Source organism: Euprymna scolopes, chromosome 8 (assembly GCF_053919585.1).
Source record: "Euprymna scolopes isolate OS-2025 chromosome 8, ASM5391958v1, whole genome shotgun sequence".
NCBI lineage: Eukaryota > Metazoa > Mollusca > Cephalopoda > Sepiida > Sepiolidae > Euprymna > Euprymna scolopes.
Genome location: NC_136489.1, coordinates 78,419,859 through 78,430,820, shown reverse-complemented (window position 1 = coordinate 78,430,820; position 10,962 = coordinate 78,419,859).

The following is a 10,962-nucleotide window of genomic DNA, read 5'->3' as shown; positions in this document are numbered from 1 at the left end:
TGCTTCTAGGATAGTGATTTAAATGTTATGAGGGTTTTTTGAAGCATGGCAATCGATGTTACTTTTTGTATTTTATATTTTTATTGTTATATTTTATATTTCAAGCAGACTTCCGCTTGAAATATAAAACATAACAATAAAAATATTAAATACAAAAAGTAACATCGTTTTGCATGCTTCAAATAACCTTCGTAACCTTTAAATCAATATATATATATATATATATATATATATATATATATATATAAGGAGGTAGTCACCAACAATGCGTATTTTTTTAAAAATATTTTATTATTCCGTGCCTTGGTTTTTCATTGAGAATTATGTTTAGATAATTGTAATAATGTTTTTAAATCATTGAAATCGTTTTTAACGCGTTTCAGACGCTCTGTGAAGCGTACTCGTCAGAAATTATTTTCAAACGTGTTGGAGATGTAAAAATAGCATTTTCGTAGTACATTTGAAGTGTTTCCAAGGGACGGAATCGTGTAAGTGTCTACTATTCACTTGTATGTTCAATTTTTATTACTCTTTTATTAGGCTTGTCGAGGCCGCTGACCTCGGCTGTGGTCACTCCTGTGTTGTGTTTCTCTCTCTCACTCTCTCTTTCTGCTTGTGTTTTGTTTTCTTTTCCTTTAGGGTAGGGTGTGTGTGTATGTGTGTGTGTTTCCTTTTATTGGTTTGAGAATGTATGTGCTGTTTTATAGTATTATGAGGTTATTTGCTTCCCTAGGAAGGTGACTGTGATCCAAGGTCGTTACTAATGTGTATGTGTGAGGAGGGGGGAACCAGCTCGTATGAAATAAGGGTAGGGGTGCTTTCATTCTATTTTAATATTTATTTTTTGGATTCTTGGATTTAGTATTGTGATTTTTCGTTTCAGTCTTTTCGGGTATTCTTTATATTATGTTTGTTTAGATAGAGGGGTGTATTTAAAATATGTATAGGGGATTTTTTAATGTTTCTATTTATTTTTCTCCCCATGTGGGTATGGCCAGACCCAGGATCGGTTCCTAGTGTGGGGAAGATCTTGTTCCCCAGTAGGGAGGGGCCAATTGGAAGGGTATAGGTATGGGATGGAGATGGGAGAAGTGATGATAGTTGTCTCAGTCATGAGAGATTTCTCGTCCACTAACTGAGGAGAGAGCGAGGTGTTGGAAGAGATATCATATTGTGGTTCTAGGTGTTTCCTAGTGTTGTTGGTTTCGAGGTTAAGTAGGGTTGTTATTGTTCGGTGTGTTGTATTAGAGATAGGGGTGTTATGTCTGTGTGTGGTTGTATGCACGCGTGTGTGTGTGCTTTAATGTGTCGGTTCTGATTTATGTGTGGGTGTGTATATTCATATGGATGTGCATGCGAGTGCGCCTTGCATTTCATGCTTTTGTGTGTTGATATTAGGCTCTGTTCAGTTCAGGAGTGAATCTAGTGATGAAGTTTTTTGCCTGTGTAAGTAAATAAAAAAAATTGTCTGTTTGGAAGATTGGCATTATTTTGAAGCTGTTTCCTCTGCATGTGTGTACGTGTTTTGAAACATAGAGGTGTTTGTTATCTGCAATTTTGATGTTGCTCTTATGTAAGACCACTCTATTGCTGACATTTTTGTGGCCCTTACGTAGGATTTGTTGCATGCTGTGCATCTTAGTGCATACACTACATTTCTGGAGGTGCAATTTAGATCCTTTTTATTTTGAATGTTTGTGTTGGGTTTTGGAATGTTTATGTGTTACCTTCTATTATTATGTCACATACTCCACATCGCGGTTTGTTGCATTTTGTAACCCCTTTTGTAGTGCGTGGAACGAGTTTTGAGGAAGTTAGAATGTGTTTTAAGTTTTTGGGTTGGCGTTTGCTTTTTATTATTTTTGTTATTGTAAGTATGTTGTTTAGTTTGTCGTTCTGATTGAGGCGGATAAGGTCTTTTGTTTTCTGTGTGAATAGTTCTGGGTTGTTTGCGTTGTGTGTAGAGACGTATGCTAAAATTTGTTCTTTGTTGCGTTCTTTTTGGATTCTTAGTTGGTCTATTGAAATTTTTTCAGTCAGTTCAACACCTTTCTGTATTAGTGGTAGTGGCTATCCTCTTTTCCTCAGTGTTATTTATAGGTCATTCAGTCTAGTTGAACGAAGGTGTCTGTCTGTTACTATGGTGCAGACTCTACGTGTTAGGGAGTAATGTATTGATTTTAGACAGTTTTTAGGATGGTGGCTTTTGAAGGGGAGGTATGGTTGAGTGTCTGTGGGTTTGTGGTAGATGTCTGTGATTATGTTGTTGTTTTTGATTGTTACTAGGATGTCTAGGAAAGGTAGTTCTGTGGATCTTTGTTCTAGTGTGAAGTTTATTTTTGGGTGTAGATTTTGTAGCAAAGTGTGGAGATCTTTGATATCTCCCCATGTGGTTCTCCAGAGGATAAAGCAGTCGTCTAGGTATCTTTTCCAAGATTTTATGAAGAGTGTTTTTATATTGTGCCCGTACTTTTGCTCTATCCTTTCATAAAGGGTCTCTTCTAGAAAGGCGAGTGTAAGGGTGGCATATGTCGGTGCCATTTTAGTACCCATTGCCGTGCCTAGTATTTGGGTGTAGTTGTCTTTATTGAATTGGAAGGAGTTGTTATTGAGGAATGTGCCGATGCTATCAATCACGAATTGTTTATTGAATCTGCATATATATGTATGTATGTATGTATGTATATATATATACATATATATATATATATATATATATATATATATATATATATGGTAGTGTTCGTGTATGTATTGTTGATTAATTTGAACAGTCTATTTTTCCCGTCTTAGACACATTCATATCACAGTTTTGAGCGAACATTGTAAAAACCAGCAGATATCGATATTTTTATTAAATGATTTTGGTCATGCATTTTATTTCTTCTGGTCGATAAACCACAATGACTCTGCGTTAGGTCGATAACTGGAGGACTTCTAGATATACATTTGAAACAACATGCGACTAAAAAATGTCTTTTAAATCAGGAGACTAACATTTTTCGAAAAATCTGTTTCAAGCGTTTCACTTCATACGTTGTATAATGCGTAACCATTTTACACTAAATGTATATCTCTAAAAAATATAGTATTTTCGATGTTTGATTACAGCAGCGAGTTTGTGTCTCTTATACAACGCTCTAAAACAAAATTAAGTAAATGAACCCAGGTAACGTAGTCGTCAAGCATCCTCGCTGTTATTAGCGTACTTATCACTTATCAATTAAGATATATCATTTAACGTGTATACTGGTATGCACATAATATTATTGTTCGCCAATGTATTGCTTAGTATAAAACACGAGAAAAAATATTTTTAAAATTTTGCTCCCGGGCAACACGACGGTAATAGCCATTTGTTCTTTTTAAATATTGAGCAATTTTGACAATTTTCAACGTGCCACGTGCGATGCTGTATCATTACTTTTTATGCTCAGTGTCTTTTCTAGTCGACATCACTATAAGAAAACTATTTAAATTTATTGATCCCGGGCAACGCAGGCTTTCAACCAACCACATTTATCTGTGATATTGAAGACAGGTTGAAACACATAACGCTTACAAACTGCTATATCGTATCATAAATTTATTGCATCAAAGCAACATGAAGTTTCTCATTAGTATACAACACAATTATAAAATGGGTTTACCTTGTTGCTTTGGATAATGAAGCTTGTGTTATATTGAACGCTTAAAATTCAGTAAAAACAACGCACCACAAGCGATTATGTATTATTAGTTTATTTCACCTGAGCAACATCGAGTTTCTTGTTTAGTAAACAACACTATCATAAACGAGTGTAGACATTTAAAAACAAACTCGCTTTATCAATGGCGTTCGGCACGGTTTGCAGAACATATACAACTTATCGAATTTAATACTATATTATTAATATTACTGTTCCGAGTGGCGTAAAGTTTCTTTTTTTAGTATACGGCACCATACCAAAATTTCCTCAAGGCAACGTGGTAATTGAAACACTTGCTCTATCATAGATATTGAACACTTTGAATTAACATATACAATTTAACAAAGACATTTATAAAACGTACGTTTGTTTTTACCGAGAACCCCCCAAATTAAAGGAAAAATATTCTTAGTAAAATATTGAAAATATTGTATTCACATCTGCTACTTATTAAACCTAATACTTTCTTAGTGATTTTATTGCTCATCGGCAAGAGCGAATTTTATAGTATAATACACAATAGAACACACTTGAAGTTAATGCTAGTAAATTCGGCTTCTAAACACACTTACTCTCGCAAGGCGATCGAATACGATGAACCATCATGTACTGCTTACCATATTTTCTATTGTAACATTAGTATATTTACCGCTGACAACACATAGTATATTGCCTAGTCTATAGTTTTGGTCTTATCACTACATGCTAATGGAGGTTTACACACAACTGCTCTATCTAGAATATTGAGGACATATCTAACATGACACTAATCAAATGTAATAATTAATTATTAAGAGTATTGCTTCCTGTTAACGTGGAGAGTTTGTTTCGCATACGAAGCTATCTCTAAACACATTAACATTATCATTGTGGACAACGTGACATTAAAAGTCTCTTGCTCCTTCTAGAATATTAATGATTGTTGCTGTCAACATATACCTCACACCAAATGCCCAAATTAAATATTAATATGTTTTTCACAGACAGCACTTCGCTTATTCATATGTATTCAACACAAAAACAACACTTTGGTGTTACAACTCTTCAGCAATATGTCGTTTAAACGCACTTGCCTCCTCAAAGACATTGTCAAATTAACTGACATATGCTACATGTAATTCTGTCTTTACGAATTTTTGTCACAAAGGCAACACTGTATTTGTGACGTCTTGTAGCACAACATGTCAATTTTCGTGGGCAGCGCGCCCTTTAAAAACACATGTCATATCAAGATTAGTAAACTCTTTTAGTTTAATGTACTAACTATATTAATGCAAACTTACATTTATATTCCCATGAAACAAAGCTTTTTTTTCCCAATGTACATTGATATATCAAAACAAAAGCTGATTTATAATATACCTTATCTCGTTAAAAATATTTTGTATTTTAGCATTTACTCATTAATCTACCGAAATAATACTGCATTTTTATTTTCTTGGTTCCGGGCATCGTCAATTTCTGTGTATAGCATAAACCACGTTGAAGTTTTTGCTCCTGGAAAATTTTAAGTGTCTTGGTATTCTAACACTCTCAAAACATTTTGAACAGAAGTGATATTTATAAGGACAATACTTCGAAGAGATATAATGAATTTGAGTTTTTCAAAATCTTAAGTAATGACTTGATAATTGTTTTTTGCTAATTTCTACATATTTTTATCAAAATTTGCTAAAAATATCGCCCAACAAACGACAAAATATTCTTCAGCCTACTTTAAAACCAGAAATATTTTTAATATTTATAATATTTTTAATATTTAATATTAATTTTCATAGACAATGCCAAAGAACCATAATATACATACTCCGTATATATATATATATATATATATATATATATATATATATATATATATATATATATATATATATATATATATATATATATATACTAGTATTGGTTCCCTGCGTTTCCCGGGGGTTTGGAGGTGTGTGTTGAGCAAAAAATAATAACAATAAAAAAGTGGTAGTAGGAAGGCAGGCTCGAACATGTAGCGCGAAGGAAAAAAGAACAGGCAAAAAACGTGACATCTTTGTCGTTACGACCACCACCAAACTGGAAGTGACGTAGGTTAAATTAAGGCTAGACAATCTTAAAATGGGGAGGACTTTCGAAAATATCGGTGAAAAAAGTGCCCAGTTGAGGGTGAAGAAATTAATGTTTTTCGCCAATTTTTCGATATTTGTCGTCCGAAGTGTCGACCTTCAAAACGATACTGATGTTGTGAAAATCTGTTGCCTCTGTCGAAAGTTTTAGGCAGACATGCAAACATGCATACAAATATTTATATATTAGTAGTACAAACTTTCGACCCAAACCGATTAAAAAGCTTGCCCTATCTCTGGATACACTTTATGATAAAATTTCGAATGTTTAGACCAAAAATTGTCTGAGTAATTTGGCAGAGACCGAAGTGGTCAATCTTTTCTTTTAACTTTGACCCCTATTATACCCTCTTAACATTTATTGTTTTGGGCTCAAATTAAGTTATTAAGTTAGACACATCTGCAAGGAACCTATGTAAGATTCCTTTCCAAGGAACCTATAGGTAAAGTTTCAAGTGTTTAGACCCAAAATTGTCGAAGGTATTTGGTAGAGTTCTCAACGGTCAAATCGTTAAGCTTTGACCCCTTAACAGCCACAATTCTGGCCGAAATTACAAAGATTTTCCAAATCTCAATAACCTGTATATAAAATTTCGAGTCTGTAGACTTAAAATTGACAGAGTTATTTTGTAGGGAAATGTACACAGGCTGACAGGCTCTTTGAGTTATATATATATATATATATATATATATATATATATATATATATATATATATATACTAGCATTTCAGCCCGGCGTTGCCCGGGTGGTTAGAGGTGTATGTTGAGCAAAAAAAAAAAAGCTGTAAATTTTTTAAAAATTGACCCCTATTATGACCTCTTAACATTTATTGTTTTGGGCTGACATCAAGTTATTAAGTTAGACCCATCTCCAAGGAACCCTTATCTAAAATTTCAAGTGTTTAGACCTAAAATTGTCGGAGGAATTTGGTAGAGTTCTCAGCGGTCAAATCGTTAAACTTTGACTCCTTAACAGCCAAATTTCGAGGCGAAACCGTATCACAAAGATTTTCCCAAATCTCAGTACCCTGTGTATCTAAATTTGAGCCTGTAGACTTAAAATTGTCCGAGTTATTGCATAGGGAAATGTACACACACAGACACACAGACACGTTCACTTATATTGATATACTAGCATGGGTGGTCGACGTTGCCCAAGAATCTGGAGGTGTAAGTTGAGCAAAAAAAAGCGGTCAAGTTTTATAAATTTGACCCCTATTATGTCCCCTTAAAATGAATTGTTTTGGGCTCAAATCGAGTTATTAAGTTCGATCCATGTTCGAGGAACCAATATCTAAAATATCAAGTGTTTATACCCAAAAGTATCGGAGGAGTTTGATAGACTTCTCAAAGGTCAAATTGTTGAACCTTTACCCCTTAATCACAAAATTTCTGTCCGAAAACCCATCACATAGATTTTCGCAAACCTCAGTACGTTGTGTATAAAGTTCCGAGTCTGTGGACTAAAAATTGACAGAGTTATTGCGTAGGGAAATGCACACACACAGACAAATAGACAGATCCACAGACAGACAGATCCACAGGCACGTTCACTTTTATAGATATATAGATTGATAGATAGATAGATAGACTAATAAATTAAATAAAAATATATACGTATGCATAAATATATATGGAAACACTTTTGTGTTTAATGTAAATAGTTTACGCAAATATGATGCAAGTATAAATCATGTAGAATATCTGCATGAATATAATTACACGTAATAGTTACCTCAAGATGACCATCCCATAAGAAAACCGAAAAAAAACTAATAGTGAATTAATTAAAATGAATGTATAAAGAATATGCAAATTAGCTAGATCTTTTGCTAGTTAATGCATTTCCACAACCCATAAATAAGAAAATGATATTTTCTGTTAAAATAAATAGAAAAGAGGTTTTTTAATATGATTATCAATTACACACAAAAGAAAAACGATTTTTTAGGAATATATATATATATATATATTCCTAAAAAATCGTTTTTCTTTTGTGTGTAATTGATAATCATATTAAAAAAACCTCTTTTCTATTTATTTTAACAGAAAATATCATTTTCTTATTATTATTTCACCTTGAGTTGAGCATATTGAGAAGTGATACACGAATTACCATTAGCGTATAAGCGACGCTCTTTGTGTAAACAAATCGAGCGGCGGTATTTCGGACGATGTCAAAACATCGTTAAATTCACTACTCGTTCAGCGGCCGCCAATAGCGTAATGGTTAGGAGCCTTGACTGCCATACAGACAGTCGGGTTTCAATCCTGGCTTGAGGTGGTTGCCTGTCTAGCCGCACTGATGAGATGTGAAACAGCGAAACAGTACTGTATGTGGATGACTATATATATATATATATATATATACTAGCAAAAGTACCCGTCGTAGATTGGGTTCAAAAACAGCCTACATAAAATGGACTCTGATTTATTTATTTTTTTTTTTTTTTTTTTTTTATTCAATTTTCACCCCAAACAAGGCACAGTGCCACTTTGAAGCAGGGGGCTACTATTAGGGAATTAATTAGCGGGGTCATTATGAAGGGAGAAGAGTAGAAAGATGTTTGTTAACATTACACTTGAATCTCTGCATATCATTGCAGTTGGGAAAGCAGAATCCCGGAAGGGAGTTCCAAAGACCCGCAGTTCTGGGGAAGAAACTATTGGAGTAAAAGGCTTTCTTGCACCTAGGGATCTCCACTGTAAAGGGATGAGACTTAGTAGCTTGTCGGGTTTGTCGGGGGTAGTTACGTCGGGGAGGTACAAGTGTTTGCAGTTCGTCAGAGCATTCACCATTAAAGTATTTGTAGAACAGGCAGAGGGATGCAACATCTCGTCGATGGGACAGAGGTTGAAGCCCAGATGACAGTTCAGGACCTATCAGGTTTGCGACTCTTTTTTGAACCCTGTCCAGGAGCGAGAGACAAGCAGCAGATGCACCAGCCCAGATGTGACAACAGTACTCCATACATGGGCGAATGGTTGCCTTATAGAGGTATAGGATACTGGCAGGCTTAAGTAGTTTTCTAGCACGGTAGAGGGAGCCAACCTTCCTTGCAGCAGCCTTGGCAATGCTCTCAATGTATCTATTCCAGTTCATATTCCCTGTAAACGTTAGGCCGAGGAGTTTAAAAGAAGTACTTTCAGGCAATGTGTTCTTGGCCATTGCTATTGGTGGTAGAGAAGGTTTCTTGTAGTTATTGAAGGAAACAAGCTTAGTCTTAGCAGCATTGAATGAGACCAACCATTTTTGTCCCCATTCCACTACGGATTGGAGGTCATCCTCTAGTGTTTCTGCCATTTTCTTGGATATGTGTTCATTTGTTTTCCCCTCATATCTGTTATAGAGAGTGGTGTCATCGGCAAATATACCCATCTCCGAAACAATATTATCAGGGAGGTCGTTTATGAATATCAGGAACAATAGAGGTCCAAGGATAGACCCCTGAGGCACTCCCGCATTTATTTCATATTGTTTGGATGTACGTCCGTCGAGGACAACTTTGATTTTTCTATTACTTAAGAAGGATTTAATTACGTTATGAATTCTTCCAGTGATTCCATATGATCTAATTTTCCTTAGAAGACCATCGTGCCATACCCTGTCAAAAGCCTTAGATATATCAAGGGCCACCGCTCTACCCTCCCCTGTTTTATCCAATGAACGGTATATACGTTCAGAAACTACAGTTAAGATATCTGCTGTTGAACGGGCTTGCCTGAATCCATATTGTTTGTCAGTCAAGAGTTTAGCAGCTGTTAGGTGCTGGACTAGGGCTTGATTAACTAAGGACTCAAATATTTTGGCGAAAAGCGGGAGGAGGCTAATGGGGCGATAATTTAGTGGGTCAGTTCTTTCACCAGAATTCTTGAAGACTGGTACCACAGAGGCGGTTTTCCAGCAGTCGGGAAAACAAGATTCGTTAAGGCATTTATTGTAAAGTTTGGACAGAACTGGAGCAACCTCGGCAGAGCATTTTTTTAATAGCACAGCCGGGATGAGATCTGGTCCACATGCTTTAGAGGTGTCTAGGTTTTTTATAATAGCATGTACCTGAGAAGGGGTGATTTTCAAGTCGTCAAGTGTGGCGTCTGTTCGCAGAGGAAAATCAGGGAGTGAGTGGTGTACCGAGTTCAGTGTGGAGTTTGAGGCAAACCGACTGGCAAGCAGATTAGCCTTGTCAGTTGCCGTGCAAGCAACCTCATGATTGTTTGTTAGTGGGGGAATAATTGACTGTCCATTATTAACTACGCTGTTGTAGATTTTCCAAAAATCCCGGGTTCCTAATTTCTGTGCTTCGATGCGCTTTCTGGTGGTTTCAGAGTAATCTGACTTAGCTGTGTCTATCACTCTCTTACAATTATTTCTAGCTTCTATAAACTTCTGTTTATTTGAGCTGGACTTATGTCGGTTGAATCTGCGGAACGCATGCTGCCTTTGACAAATGGCAGCTGCACAAGCAGAAGTAAACCATTGGGGGGAGTGGGGCTTGCTATAGTATTTCCGTGCGGGAACATGTGCTTCAATAGCAGTTTTGAACCATTCAGTTGTCTCATTTGCACACTGTTCCGCTGGAAGAGTAAAGATATTTTGCCATGGGGCATCTCTGATGAGCTCCCTGATGGCTTCCCAATCAGCCTTTTTGTAATACCTCGTTGTTTTGAGTAGTGGGTCTTCAGTTTTAGGGCGAGAATTTAGGCTGATTTCTACCATTATCACAGCGTGATCAGCATTCCCGAGTGGGCTATGGGCATTTGTTGTACAGTCATTGGGAACTGTTGTCAGAAAGAGATCTAGAAGTGAGGCATGTTGATCGTGCTGGTCTGGGAAACGTGTCGGAAATGTAACCATCTGAGATAGGGAATGAGATATAGAGAAGCTATATGTGGCGCTACCAGCTACGTCTGTGTGATTTGAGAAAGTATAATAGGTTATGAAAAGGAAGGGTTGTAAAGAGATAGCTTCGAATTTGGGTGTATCGAAACTAAAGCAAAATATGATGCAAGTAAAAATAAAATAGATAAACCCCATAATTTATTATATCATACCTGTTCACACAGAAACATATATCACAATATTATGTGGATCTATATTAAACAAGGCCGATAGCCTTTAGTCGCGTACTCTCGGGTAATGAAAGAATGCGTTAATCTAGGATTG